The sequence below is a fragment of the Equus asinus genome, chromosome 6 (genome assembly GCF_041296235.1).
Source record: "Equus asinus isolate D_3611 breed Donkey chromosome 6, EquAss-T2T_v2, whole genome shotgun sequence".
In the NCBI taxonomy this organism is placed as follows: Eukaryota; Metazoa; Chordata; class Mammalia; order Perissodactyla; family Equidae; genus Equus; species Equus asinus.
This window is the reverse complement of record NC_091795.1, coordinates 56,654,011-56,668,996: the sequence shown is the minus strand read 5'-3', so window position 1 is coordinate 56,668,996 and position 14,986 is coordinate 56,654,011.

Here is a 14,986-nt window from a genome sequence, read left to right as displayed (position 1 = left end):
CCCACTTCTCCTCACCCTCCCCAGGTTATTTATTTATTTTTTTTAAGATTTTATTTTTTTCCTTTTTCTCCCCAAAGCCCCCCGGTACATAGTTGTGTATTCTTCGCTGTGGGTCCTTCCAGTTGTGGCATGTGGGACACCGCCTCATTGTGGCCGGAAGAGCAGTGCCATGTCCGCGCCCAGGATTCGAACCAACGAAACACTGGGCTGTCTGCAGCACAGCTCACGAACTTAACCACTCGGCCACGGGGCCACCCACCCCCCCAGGTTATTTTTAAGCAAATTAAACAAATTTATACCTCAAAACTCTTCATACATAAATATTTCAGCATGTATCCTTAAAAGATTCCTTTAAAAGGATTCTTTTAAAAAAGCATAATCACAATACCATTATTACACCTAAAAATTAATAATGACTTAAAATCATCAAATATTGTGTTCACATTTCCATGGTTATCCCATAGTGTGTGAGTGTTATATTTCAAATAGTTTGTTCAAATCAAGATCCAAATAAGCTCCATGAGATTGATATGTCTTTTAAGTATCTTCTAATGTACAGTTTCCCCCTCGAACTCTCATTTTTATTTCTTGTTATTTGATTTTTTAGAAATTCCAAAAACATGTTGTCCTTTGGAATTGCCTGAAGTCTGGATTTTGCTGATTGCATTCCTGTGCTATTATTTATTATGCTCCATTATGATGACTGAAAAAATCTAACTTTTTTTAACTTTAGAGTCTAGCCTCAGAGACATCTCCATTTTATTCTTTCTGTCCTTAGGTATATCCTTGGGAATGTACAGTTGAACTTCCATGTTTTAAAAACAGTCAAGTTTTAATTTGCATTTCCCTTATTTTGAGCATTTCTTTCTTTTTTTTTTCCTCAGGAAGATTTGCCCTGAGCTAACATCTGTGCCAATCTTCCTCTCTTTTGTATGTGGGATGCTGCCACAGCATGGCCACCACCGAGTGATGTAGGGCTGCACCCAGGAACTGAACCTGGGCCACCAAAGCAGAGCACACCGAACTTAACCACTAGGTCATGGGGCTAGCCTGTGAGCATTTCTTTTTTCATATGATTAAGGGTCATTTTTATTTCTTCTTATGTGGACTGCCTATTCATATTTTTCTGTAGAGTTAGTGGTCTTATTTTTATCAAAAGGAGTTCATATGTTAGATATGAACTATTTATCCTTTCTCTGTGATATTGATTACAAATATTTTCTCAATCATTTTTCTTTTCACTTTCTTGTGATACTCTCTGCCATGCAAAAAGTTCCTAATTTTTTTTGTAATTGGATGTATCAATTTTTACTCATATCACTTCTGGATTTTGCATCATAGTTAGAAATGTTTTTCCAGGTTGTGGGTGAATTAACTCACATTTTCTTTTAGTATTTGATGATTTTACTTTTACATTTATATTTCTGACCCAATTGAAATTTGTCCAGGTGTCAGGTGTAAGGAATGAATCAAATTCTATCTTCTTCAGAGCAGGTTTTAAAATTCAGGACTTTATAAAAATAACAAAGGGACCTGTTTAGAATGTGTGGACCGACATCTCTGGTGTAACCATAGTAGAGTAGTGGAGGGCAACAGCGGGGTTCTGCTGTCCACTCCCAGCTCATCCTTACTGAAGAACTGGCGCTTACACCTGGGCCCTGAGGCCTCGAGAATAGTCCATGCTCTGGTCTACCCAGGTCTGGCTTCCTCTTTTCTCTTGTCTGCTGGCTGCCCTCTTGTCCTAAGGGCTCTTACCTCCACACAACTCTGTGCTGGGAGTGTGCCTTCCTTGTTGCAGAGACTTTCCTGGGGAGATCTTATTCTTCATATTTACAAATGCTGATGTTGAGTTCCCGGTTAGTATGGAAACTCTGTCAACTGATCTTTGCAGAGGGCTTTGCCTACCTCCCTGTCGTATTCACCAGCCTGGAAAGTGGTTTGGCCTGTCTGCCGGGGCTGTCAGAAGTAAATCTCCAAGCTGAGTGCATGTACATCAGCCTTCTCTTGGCAGGCTGTGTTCTCTCCGGTCGGAGGGGAAAGGAAAGATTGTATTTTGCTATCTTTTGTGAGAAAGTCACTTTCTTATGGTATAACAACAATAATAATGGTTAAAGTGTATTGAATGCTTAAGATGTACAAGGCACAGAGCTTACCCCCAACACTCGTTGGGGCAGGGCGAGAATACTAAAGGAAGCCATTCCACATGTCTGTGTACTTAAAAGTTAGATACGGTGCAAGCTATCTGTTAAATATGTTCTTTTCTCTTACCTTGTCACCTGTGCCTTCCTGTCATCCTGGATGGACAGATTCAAATGCAGAAGTTGTAGACTCCCTTGAGTGCCGTGCCAGAGTGTGGGGAGAAGCGGCCCTCTGCCTCCAGGCTGCCTCCCTTCTCATCCCACCTCCTACTCTGCACACCGCCTAAGAGGGGCCTTGCATGCAAATGTGTGGGCACTCAGCCCATGCATCCAAGCTCCAGGTGCAAGCTCTTCCACTCCACAAACAGCTGTCCCTTCAGGGAAGCCTTTGATCTAGGAGAGTACACGCCAGCAGAGCAGTCTAGAAGATTGCCCTGTGAGTGGACTCAGGGCCATTTGTGCAGGTATTTCCAGGGATTCAGATACCTGGAGTATGGCCTAAAAATTGGGGGGTGGTGAGGGCCATGGGTTCTAGGTGGGTATGTCTCCTTGGCCCTGTGAAGTCTTTGATCCATAAGGAAAAGGAGAGTGCATATGGGGCCCCAGGTTGCTTTACACGCATTTAACTCGTTCAATCCATACAACAATCCAATGAGATATGTCCATTTTACAGAGGAGGAAACTGAGGCTTAGAGAGATTAGGTAACCTGTCCAAGGCTAAAAGACAACTAAGTGACAGAGTAAGGATTAGAGTTTGGTTGGTCTGACTTCAGAGCCTTGTCTTCTGAACTGAAAGGACTTCCCCATTGCACTATTCCTTGACACCTTCTGTGTAGCATTACTAACCCCTCCCCACAGCCGTGCTCAGGAATCATCTGTGAGACTAGACAAGCGCTCAGTAAAGTTGTTGTTATGGGCTTTCTTCATTCTTGGCCATCACCTGAGCCTCCTTTCGTAGTAAAATAAAGTATCTCTAAGATACTTTCCAGCCCTAGAGTCCTATGTTTCTTAGGTGGAAACGTTTAGAATTTCCCCTTCAATGTGTGCTTGAACAATGTTCAAGAAAGTGTACCTGAAGGTAACACAAAACTAATAATTAGTGATAATTATTATTAACAATAATTGAATTATTATATAGGAGCCTACCTACCACTGAGATTGCTGCACATCTTTAAAATTTCAAAACATAAATTAACATCTTCTATTGGAACCTTTCATTGTCTTACTAGGAAACACTGCAAAAATTCTAGAGAAAGACATTAGTTAGCTTCTAGGGTCTGCCTAGGAAGAATACGTAGTGATGTCGGAGTCAGTAATCCAGATCTAACAACTAGATGTTACCCCTATTATAACCGACCTAAAACATTTAAAATGTACTGAAAGTATAGCATATGTTATTAGTTATATGACTAATTTTTCATATCTCTCTTTGAGATTAGAGATCTCATGCAAGAGTTTTCAATAGGGGCTTTATTAGAAAAGAACACTGTGAATGAATTATTACCAGGAAAAGAAAAAATTATCAGGGCCACTGTTTCAATTAAGAAATATCAAATGATGTGCTGACGTTGTAGATGTCTGTACACTGCAAGCTGGCTTCAGGTAAACTAGACTTTACTTGGAGTCATAGCTACACACATTTGAAAGACAGACTCTCCTTGGGTATCTTGGAATGCTTTTGAGAATCGGTCCTTTTCAAATGTGAGTTAAAGAGGCCTTTTCTTACTTGTCTGACCTGGTTCTTTTATGTTACCTCTATTGACAGAGAATTTAGAGGAACTCTATCTTTAATAAAAAATCATGGAAAGTTTTCATTGATTTGATCTTCTCTTAGGCTGTTGTGTCTACTACAGCTCAGTAGACAGACCTCTTTATCCTTTGTTAAAAATGTTTGAAAAGAGATGGGGGAAAACTCTTTAAAAGTTCTTTTCTCCACAAATGACTGATAATTGCCCATTCCCTTTTAGCCTTAAGCATTTTATATCTTCTAATGTGATGTGTGTAGTTTACCCAAAATGGTTAATATTTCTATAAAAACATTAAACATAGCATAAGTTCTGGATGATAGATTAAAACTATGAACTTCAATTTAAAAATCAATCTTTTCCTCTATGAATAAGAAATAATTTCTGTTCTAAAAATGCCTGGCATTTAAGGAATCAAATAGAAGGAAATGATTAGTATGTATAATATACAGGAAATAAGCATGCAACAACCAGGTAAAATGAGTCGAACTTTGTATTTTTAATAACTTTATCGATATATAATTTACATACTACAAATCCACCCATTTAAAATGTACAGTTCAATGATTTTTAGCATATTCAGAGTTGTGCAACCATCTTCACAATCTAATTTTAGAACATTTTTATCACCCCCTACCCCCAAAAAAGTCCCATACCCGTTAGCAGTCACTCACATTTCCCCCACTCACCCATCCTCCACTTTAGGAAACCACTAATCTACTTTCTCTCTACAAAGATTTGCCTCTTCTGAACATTCTATTCAGAAATGGAATCAAACAATATGTGGTCTTTTGTGACTGGCTTTTTTCATCTAGAATAATATTTTCAAGGTTCTATACTGTAGCTTGTATCAGTACTTCATTCCTTTTCATTGAGGAGTAATATTCTGTTATATGGATATACATGTTTTATTTATCCATTCATCAATTGATAGACATTGGATTATTTCCACTTTTTGCTATAATGAGCAATGCTGCTATGTACATTCACATACAAGTGTTTGTGCGGACGTGCGTTATTTCTCTTAAGTATATATCTAGAAGTGGAATTGCCAGGTCACGTGGTGACTCTGTTTAACTTTTTGAGGGACTACCAGATTGTTTTCCAGAGCAGCTGCATCATTTTACATCCCCACCAGCAATGTGTGAGGGGTCCAGTTTCTCCACATCCTCTCTGATGCTCTGATAATTGTCTTTTTGATTATAGCTATTTCAGTGGGTGTGAAGTGGTATCTCATTGTGGTTTTGATTTACATTTTCGTGGTGGTTAATGATGTTGAGCATCTTTTCATGTGCCATTTTTGTTTTTAAGTCTTTTACTTGCTCAAAAATGTGGACTGTAACCCCATTAGCTGATAGCTGGAGAAATAGCTTTGTCAATTTTTAGTAGTTCAATGGTATCTAAGGTGTGATGCTAATGAGGTCAAGGCTACAAGGTCTAGCTCTAAACAAATTGGTTAGCTTTTATAGAGAAAATTGTGGTTAAACAGCTACACTCATATGCCCTAACTTTGTTCAGTCATCTGACAGGCTCTTGCTTTTGCCAGTTAACAGGGAGTGGATGGATCAACTAAAGGTTATGTCCTAATGACTCCAAATATTGTTTCAATAAAAATACAATTCAGGGGGCCTGCCCGTGGCCAAGTGGTTAAGTTCACATGCTTGGCTTTGGCAGCCCAGGGTTTTCCTGGTTTGGATCCTGGGTGTGGACATGGCACCGCTCATCAGGACATCCTACATAGGACAACTAGAAGGACCTACAGCTACAATTTACAAGTATGTACTGAGGGGTTTTGGAGAGAAGCAGAAGCAGAAGCAGAAGCAGAAGAAGAAGAAGAAGAAGAAGAAGAAGAAGAGGAAAAAGATTGGCAACAGATGTTAGCTCAGGTGCCAATCGCTAAAGAAAAATACAATTCATCATCAACAGATATGTTTAAGAGCAATGGCATTGTTTTAATAAAAATGGTACATGCTCATTTGAAACTTTTTTTTTGGTTTGGAAGAGTGGCCCTGAGCTAACATCTGTGCCAGTCTTCCTCTATTTTGTATATGGGACACCACCACAGCATGGCTTGATGAGTGGTATGTAGGTCCACGCCAGGGATCTGAACCTGCGAACTCCAGGCTGCTGAAGTGGAGTGTGCAAACTTAACCACTATGCCCCTGGGCCGGCCCCTCAAACATTTTTGAGCCATCAAAAAGACACAGAGAAAGCAACAAATCATTCTAAATCGCACTGCTGCACAAATAACCAGGTTAGGTTTTGGAGAACTATATTACAATGTCTCTATGCAGATACAGTTAGATGTATGGACAGCAGGTTGAATGGATAGAAATGGTTTCATGAGAATGCGATCACATTTTACCAGCTTTTGAAAAATAAAAATGTTTCAACTAACTTTACTTGAGTTAACAAGAGAAAAAAATACTTAAGTGAAACTGAAGAATGAATGGAGAGAACTGTTTCCCTATTAAATTGATTCAATGCTCACCTCCCATCTTTTTACCATGATTTCTCCATTTCTGATTCTTTTGTTCCTTTCTTGAGTGGCTGAATATCGTCATGCAGTTTTTCAAAAAGGTCTCGGAGTGTGGTAGCAGAAACTTCTGGTGAACGACATTACTTTCTCCTTTCTTAGAAAAATATTCCTGATTTTAAATGTACACACTGACCCCCAAAATATAGGGCATAATCCTAGCTTCCCTTGCAGCCAGATGCACTCTAAGTTCTGGCCAATGGGATGTAAGCAGAAGAGTTGTATGAAACTTACAGAAAATATCCTGTAAGGATATGCCCATCTTCTGTTTTCCTTCCTGCTAGCTGGAGTGCGAACGTAAATGCTGAAGTTTGATCTGTCATCTTAAACCATGAGGTGGAAGATCTGTACTCAATGTAGTATAACAACACAGGAGGATTCTGGGTATCTGACAATTTCCTTAAGCTGCTATATCTCCAGACTTTTTAAGTGAGGCAGAAACTTTTACCTTCTTTAATGGCTTATTTAGAGTGTTTAGTCGTTTGCCATTAAACTTCATTGTAACTGTCATAAGTGCTAAAAAATGCCCTTAAATTCTTTAGTGTTTGAGAATGTCTGCCTTTGCGCTTAATTTAGCCGGGTATAACTTTGATATCACACTTTCTTTCTCTACCAGAACTTGTAGATAACTGCTCCATTTTTGTCTGGTTTTGGAGGTTGCAGTGCAGAAGGCTGAGGCCAGCCTGATTTCCACACCCATCCTCCATTTTTGTTTCTGACTAAATCCCTGAAAAAATTTTCCCAATTTTTTATAATAAAACATTTAAAATGTAGCCACAACTAGAAGGACCTGCAGCTAAGATATACAAGTATGTGTGGGGTGTATTTGGGGAGAAAAAGCAGAAAAAAAAAAAGAAGAAGATTGGCAACAGTTGTTAGCTCAGGTGCCAATCTAAAAAAAAAAAAATTTTAAATGGAAAATTTTGAAAAATACCTAGATTCAGCAAGTGCTAGTATTTACCATATCTGTTTTCTCTCTCTTACACGTTTGTGTTTGTATGTATATGGACAACACATTTCTTACTGAATCACTTGAAGGTAAGCTGCAGACATAACATTTTATTTCTAAATACTTAAGAATGTGTTTCCTAAGAATATGATTTTCCAAAGAATGAGAACAGTAATTTCCTAATATCCTCTGGTATCTGCTTTGTATTCAAATTTCCCCAATTGTTCCTTCTCCCCACATTGTCTTTTGTGGCCTCAAAAAACAAAAAACAAAAACAGGATCCAAGCTCTCATTAGGATTCACACATTGTATTTGGCGGTTATATCTTTTTCATATCTTTTAACCAAGAATAATCTCCCATTTTTTTGTCTGTATTTTTTGTTATTTCATTACATTTACTTTTTTGATGAGGCCAGACCAGTTGTGTTCTATATTATCTTATCTTCTGGCTTTATTTGATCATTCCTTTGTGGTTTTGATTAACTTGTTCCCCTATTCCATATTTTCTTAAAACTCAGTTAGATTTTAAGGCTTGATTAGACTTGGGTTAGATATTCTTTGGTCAAAAATATTTTAATGCAGTATTTTATACTGTATCACATCAGGAGGCAGAAGGAGCAGGTTGTTCCAGTACTGATGACACTAAGTTTGATAATTTGATTGAGATGGTGACCTCCAGACCTTTCCATTTAAAGGTACATAATCTATCGGGGTGATTCTTTAGCATTATGGGAATCTCCTTTCATCTAATCATTTTAATATACATTTATGACCCTTACATCAATCTCATCAATTACACCACTGGATGATTTTCTAAATTTATCATATTTCCTACATTTATTAGCTAGCATTCTTAGGTAAATAGCTTACCTTTATCAACTGAGAATAAATTTCAGTTCCTCCAAGAAGAGAGAGGAAATGCTTACATGTTTCTCTTTAATTACTAATTGGTAGAGATGGTGTCGTATTCCCCTCTAAAGTTGGCAAGTGATTTTGAAATATTATTTATTCTTGAAGTTAAATAATTTTGTTAGGATATATTTCCGTGGAGAATATTCTATGTCTTCTTTTCTGGTATAGAATAAACCCCTTTAATTTGTAGATTCAGTTATTTTATATATTCTATTTTATTTCTGATTATTTTTTCTGTTCTGTTTGTTGGTTTCTCTAATTTAGGAATACCGATGATCTGTGTGTTGGGTTAGCTTTGCCCTCTCAAGCATCCTCTCTTTATTTTAATCTCCTTGTCTTTTTTCTCTGTGATAATTTCCAGTGTTTCCTCCATACTGGTAATTTGATTTCCAGTCTTTTTCTGTTGTTTCAAACATATTCATTAGCTCTGATACTGTGTTGATATTTGATTATTTCTGTAGCTTGACTTTTATTTTTAGTATCCATCTTTAAGCTCTTGATATTCTGAATTCATATGGTGACTAAGTTCTTCTTTGGTAGAGAATCTACTTCTTTGACAAAATTTTCTTCTAGATGGGGTTCTTCAAACATCTTTTGCATATAATGTACCTTTCTGCCAGGATTTTGCTTTGCTTTTGCTATGCCCTTACTTTTCTTGTTGCTTATGTTTCATAGGGCAGCTCTTTCCAAATCATTTATTCTGATACATCGAGTTTGAATTCTTCGTGACATTCTTCCCACTTATCTGGGAATGAGTTGATCTTCTCAGAGCTGTAATTTGGTGGCTGGGCATTGCTGTTTATCCACTTTTCTGTATTCTAATATTGAAAAAGGTGGAGGAGGGAAAAGGGTGAGATCTATTGGGATTTAGGATAGCCTCTCCTATGGGGCAGGCCTTCGCTGTTTCTTGAGATCCTATGAAATGTCCAGCTCCAGAGCCCATTCCATGCAGCCAAAGGTGTATCTCACTCCTACGTATTTTGGCTTATTCCCTTCACTCAGCACAGTGCCCTGATGATGGCAGGTCCTGGTGAAACTTTCTATTTCTGCTGAAGACCCAAGGTAATACATAGGGTCTTCTTCTCTAAAAGTATCCCCTCCTCCACCCAGGAACTGTACACTTACCATCTCATTTTTCTTTTACAAATTGAAGTATTTTAGTGAGAATTTCCACGAATTCTTCAGCTTACCTGATGTCCTTACTGATTCTTGGGAATATTTTTCCCCTTTATTGTCTAAGAAACTTGAGGAGAAAAATTCTATAATTTTGCTTTACTCTCCTATATTTTTTCATCAATTGTTTAATAATAAAAAGGTCTATGATTTGGGTTGAGAGGTATAGGGGTAGTGGTTAATAGTACTAGCTCTGTAGTTGGACAGACCTGAGTTTGAGTTCTGGCTCTGCCATTTATTGTGTAATCTTGGTTAAATTACTGATTCTTTCTGAGTCTCAGTTCCCTCAAATTAAAATGGAGATATCTACTGATAGAGTTGTTGCAAGGATTAAAAGAGATAAGGAATGTAAAGTGTCTTGTGTCCTTTTCTCATAGTATAAGAATCTCCTCTTTTAACATGATTGCCCAGAATGAAAACTAGTTCCTAGATTTCCTTGCAGCTAGGTATGGCCATGTAACTAAGTTTAAACCAACAGGATATAAATAGAAAAGACTGGCAGTAGCCTTGAGAACCTTCTTTTTAAAGACAGCCAACATGTACCCTGTGCCTCTTCTTTTCTTCTTTGAACAGTACTTGGACTGTGCATATGATGCTGGCACTCCATCTTGAACCATGACGTCTAGGGACAGCAGAGCGGAATGTTGGCATACTGGAAGTAGCCTGAGTACTCAAGGATTTCTTCAAGCAGAGCCATCACAACTAGGCCTGTAATACCTCCAGGTTTTTGTGAGAAATAAAATTTTATCTAGTTTAAGACACTGCTGTTTTGGGTTTGTCACTCGCAGCTGAACTTAATCGATCATCTAACCAATTTCTTTCAAAATTCTTAGTTGTTAAGGACACAGACTCTGGAGCCACACTGCCTGAGTTCAAGCCCAGGCTTTGTCACTACTATTGTGCATCCTTGGGCAAGTTACTTAAACTTTCTTTACTTTAGTATCCTCATTTATAAAATAAAGGAATAACAGTACCTACTTCATAGGATTACTATTGGGATGAAGACTATGTTATTTAATACATGTAAAGCACCATTTACCATGCCTGCCACATGGTAGGTGCTATTAATCATATTAACATAATGTTACTATGAGTTTTACTCTTGCTTTTCTAGATTGCTTATTTCCAAAGGGTATTGCCAAGTGTTATTTCACATTTTCTTCAAATAGAAGTTAATATACATGCCATTTAATTAACATTTATATAATGCTTTACAAATTAACTCTTTGCTCATATATATTATTTTGTTTCATCCCCACTATTCTTGTGAGGATTGTTATACTTTATTAAATGAGTAGGCTAAAGATCAGAGGATTTAGTGATTTGCCTAAGGTAACACTGAATGTGGCAGACCCAGAACTTATTCTTATAACGCATTTAATTAAACGTGCAATCTAGTGTAGCATGGTGGTCATTAGTTATATTAAAGATAACTGAGGAAATGAACATGTCATATCACATCCATTTCTACTTGTTTAGGAGACTCCTTTCAACATACATTTACATTGTCTTTGGAAGAAGTCCCTTTCTGGACTATTGCTACAACCTCTAATGTATACCTCAAGCACTGTCTCAAGCCTCTAATACCTCATGCTTTGACAACTACTGTTTTTATTATTATTCCCCTCCCTATTCCATGAGACACAATGATATTAAAATTAGCCCCATTAATAACCCTACAGTGGCCTCTAAGTGTTCATGTGAAGGGAAGCTACACGTCTCTCACTTTAAATCAAAAACTAGAAATGATTAAGCTCAATGAGGAAGGCATGTTGAAAGCTGAGATGGGCTGAAAGCTAGGCCTCTTGTGCCACACAATTAGTCAAATTGTAAACGCAAAGGAAAAGTTCTTGAAGGAAATTAAAAGTGCTACTCCAGTGAACACACAAATGATAAGAAAGTGAAACAGCCTTATTGCTGATATGGAAAAAGTTTTAGCAGTCTGGATAGAAGATCAAACCATCCACAAAATTCCCTTAAGCCAAAGCCTAATCCAGACAAAGCCCCAGCTTTCTTCAGTTCTGAGGGCTGAGAGGTGAGGAAGCTGCTGAAAAAAAATTTCAATCTAGCAGAGGTTGGTTCATGAGGTTTAAGGAAAGAAGCCGTCTCCACAAGATAAAAGTGCAAGGTAAAGGAGCAGGGGCTAAGATAGAAGCTGCAGCAAGTTCTCCAGAAGATCTATCTAGGATAATTAATGAAGGTGGCTACACTAAACAACAGATTTTCAGTGTAGATGAAATAGCCTTATATTGGAAGAAGATGCCATCTAGGACTGTCATAGCTAGAGAGGAGAAGTCAATGTCTGGATCAAAGCTTCAAAGGACAGGCTGACTCTCTTGTTAGGAGCTCATGCAGCTAATGACTTAAGTTGAAGCCAATGTTCATTTATAATTTCAAAAATCCTAGGGCCTTTGAGAATTATGCTAAAATTACTGTGTCTGTAAATAAATGGAACAACAGAGCCTGGATGACAGCACATCTGTTTACAACATGGTTTACTGACTATTTTAAGCCCACTGTTGAGATCTACCACTGAGAAAAAAAGATTCCTTTCAAAATATTACTGCTCATTGACAATGCCCCCAGTCGCACAAGAGCTCTGATGAAGATGTGCTAAGAGATTAATGTTGTTTTCATGCCAGATAACACAACATCCACTGTGCAGCCCATGGATCAAGGAGTAATTTTGACTTTCAAGTCTTATGATTCAAGGAATACATTTCATAAGGCTGTAGCTGCCATAGATCGTGATTCCTCTGATGGATCTGGGCAAAATAAATTGAAAACCTTCTGGAAAGGATTCACCATTTTAGAAGCCATTAAGAACATTTGTGATTCATGTGAAGAGATCAAAATATCATTAAGAGGAGTTTGGAAGAAGCTGATACCAACCCTCATGCATGACTTTTCAAGACTTCAGTGAGGGAAGCAACTGCAGATGTAGTGGAAATAGCAAGAGAACTAGAAGTGGAGCCTGAAGATCTGACTGAATTGCTTGATAAAATTTTTAATGGATGAGGTATTGCTTCTTAGGGATGAGCAAAGATAGTGGTTTTTTGAGATGGAATCTACTCCTGGCGAAGTTGCTGTGAAGCTAGTTGAAGTTAAAAGACAGGATTTAGAACATTACGTAAACGTAGTGGATACAGCAGAAGCAGGGTTTGAGAGGACTGCCTGCAATTTGGAAGGAAGTTCTACTGTGGGTAAAAAGCTATCAAACAGCATTTCATGCTATAGAGAAAGCGTTTGCGAAAGGAAGACTCAATCGATGCAGCAAACTTCATTGTTGTCTTATTTGAATAAATTGTCACAGCTCCCCCAACCTTCAGCAACCACTACTCTGATCAGTCAGCAGCCATTAACATCCAGGCAAGACCCTCCACCAGCAAACAGATTATGACTTGCTGAAGGCTCAGATGATGGTTAGCATTTTTTAGCAATAAAGTATACTTTAATTAAGGCATGTACCTTTTTTTCTTTAGACATAATGCTATTGCACACTTAATAGATTATGGTGTAGTGTAAATACAACTTTTATATGCACTGGGAAACCAAAATTTGAGTGACTCACTTTAGTGTGATGTTCGCTTTATTGTGGTGGTCTAGAAAAAGACCCACAGTATCTCCAAGGTATGCCTGGATAATTCATTGGCACTGTTTTATGGCATGGCATTACTGGTCATCTATATTTTTGCTTATGTCTCAAAACTTTTTCAGGCCATGTTTTTTGTTTTTGTTTTTGTTATGTCCTTATTGGCTAGCACAGTGTCACCTGTTTGTAGATTCCCGTTTCCTTAAAAGAAAGATGAGACCAATTCACCTCGTCTTCACTGCTGCAGGCAGCAACTGCTCATCCAAACTCTGACAATTCTAATCTTCCAGAGGCTCTCCTACCGTTCAGAGCACTATATTAAAGCCTGAGGTAGTTGAAGAACTGAGTAAGCAATCACACTGAGAGCACGGAATGGAAAGGACATGCTCCTGACGTTTCTTCTATCATCCTTTTGCAGCCTTTTAGTCACTGGGATTTTGAAATCTCTTCCCACAGGTCGCTGTGGCCCCAATTTGAAAACAGGCTGCTTCAGAACACCGTGTAACTCATAGTTCACTGCGGGCAGTTTAAGGAGAAATGCCACCTGCTTTTGGGTTTGAGGGCCAAAGTTAGTTGCTTAGGGCTGAGCAAGCATCTTTCCCATTTCCAAAATCTGGTCATCCTCAAATACCCAAGTCCCCTAATTTAGAAGGGAGCTCATGGCAAGGCGCTGGTTCTTAGATAGGGCAAAGTGAGACCACCTCCCCAGCATTTTTCTTAAATTTGGCAGCACTGGACTTTAATATAGCACAACCCGTATGTATAAAAGGGAAAATTCAAGTAGGAAACAAACTTTGGCTTGAGTCGGCTACAGAACGAGGAGGATGTCGGCTACTAGAGTAACCCTCAGGGACTGGTGCAGAAGAAATTCTCGAGGTGGGCCGTAGAGATTGTCTCTACTCCAACTCCACTGCTCTTCTACACGGATACACCTGCACGCAGGTCAGCCGCCTCGGTCACTAGAGAACGCAGGGCGCCGGCAAGCGAACTCCTTTGGTACGCCTTCCTCTACTGAGCGGGAGAAAAGGAGGCAAAGCGGCCGTCAGTAACGGGTACCTCCACGGTTCCCTCTAGGCGCGCGGAATCCTGGGACTTGTGGTCTAGCGCGGCGCACTCCCTGCTCTCCCAGCCGGAGCCGGCGTTGAGAGGACTACACTTCCCAGGATGCACCGGGGAAAGGGCAACCTGGGCGGGGAGAGGCAAGGGGCGGCCCCAACGCTCTGGGGCGTCGCGGTTTCCAAGAGCAGTGATCTTGCCTAGTAACTGGCCGCCGCGGTTCCCGAAAGCCGTGCGGTGGCCCCGCCCCCGGAGCCCCGGCTGGAGGAAGAACCTGTCTCCCGCGGCGCTCCAGTGACGAAGCCCATCCGCGGGTGCGGGAGGCGGGGAGGGGAGGGCAGGCAGAGGATTTCGCTCGCCTGTGCGAGATCCAGGACGTGCTGGCGGCGCCAGCTCCGAGCAGAGGTTAGAAGCGGAGAAAGCGGGGATGCTCGGCGGCGAGGCCGTATCGGGTGTGGGAGGAGTGCAGGACACCCCTAGGGCGCAGTGCGCGCGGGCCGGGGTGTCCCTAGGGGCCAGCGTCCCTCGGACTCACGGCGACTGATGCCTGGGATGTGTGTGCGCGCGCGTGTGGAGCTGACTGTCCCTGTGGTTCCGCGGGCGCCCCCGCCCCCAGCCGGGCTAGAGGCGTGACCCTTGAGCCCACGGGACCCTGTAACTACCGCAGACCTTCTTGGGGAGAGGTACACGATTTGTGCCACTTGTTAATTGTTTAATTTCTTTTGGACCGGGAGCGTTTGTAGGTAGTGCTTTCCTGCCTCCACCGGCACTAGTGTCTCATTTCCTCCGATTCAGAAAAATCTTGTATGACGCTTGCAATTGGAGTTGCTGATTAGGGAGCTGCTAAGTTCTTTATGGTATCTCGGCCAAAAGAGGGTTCACCGA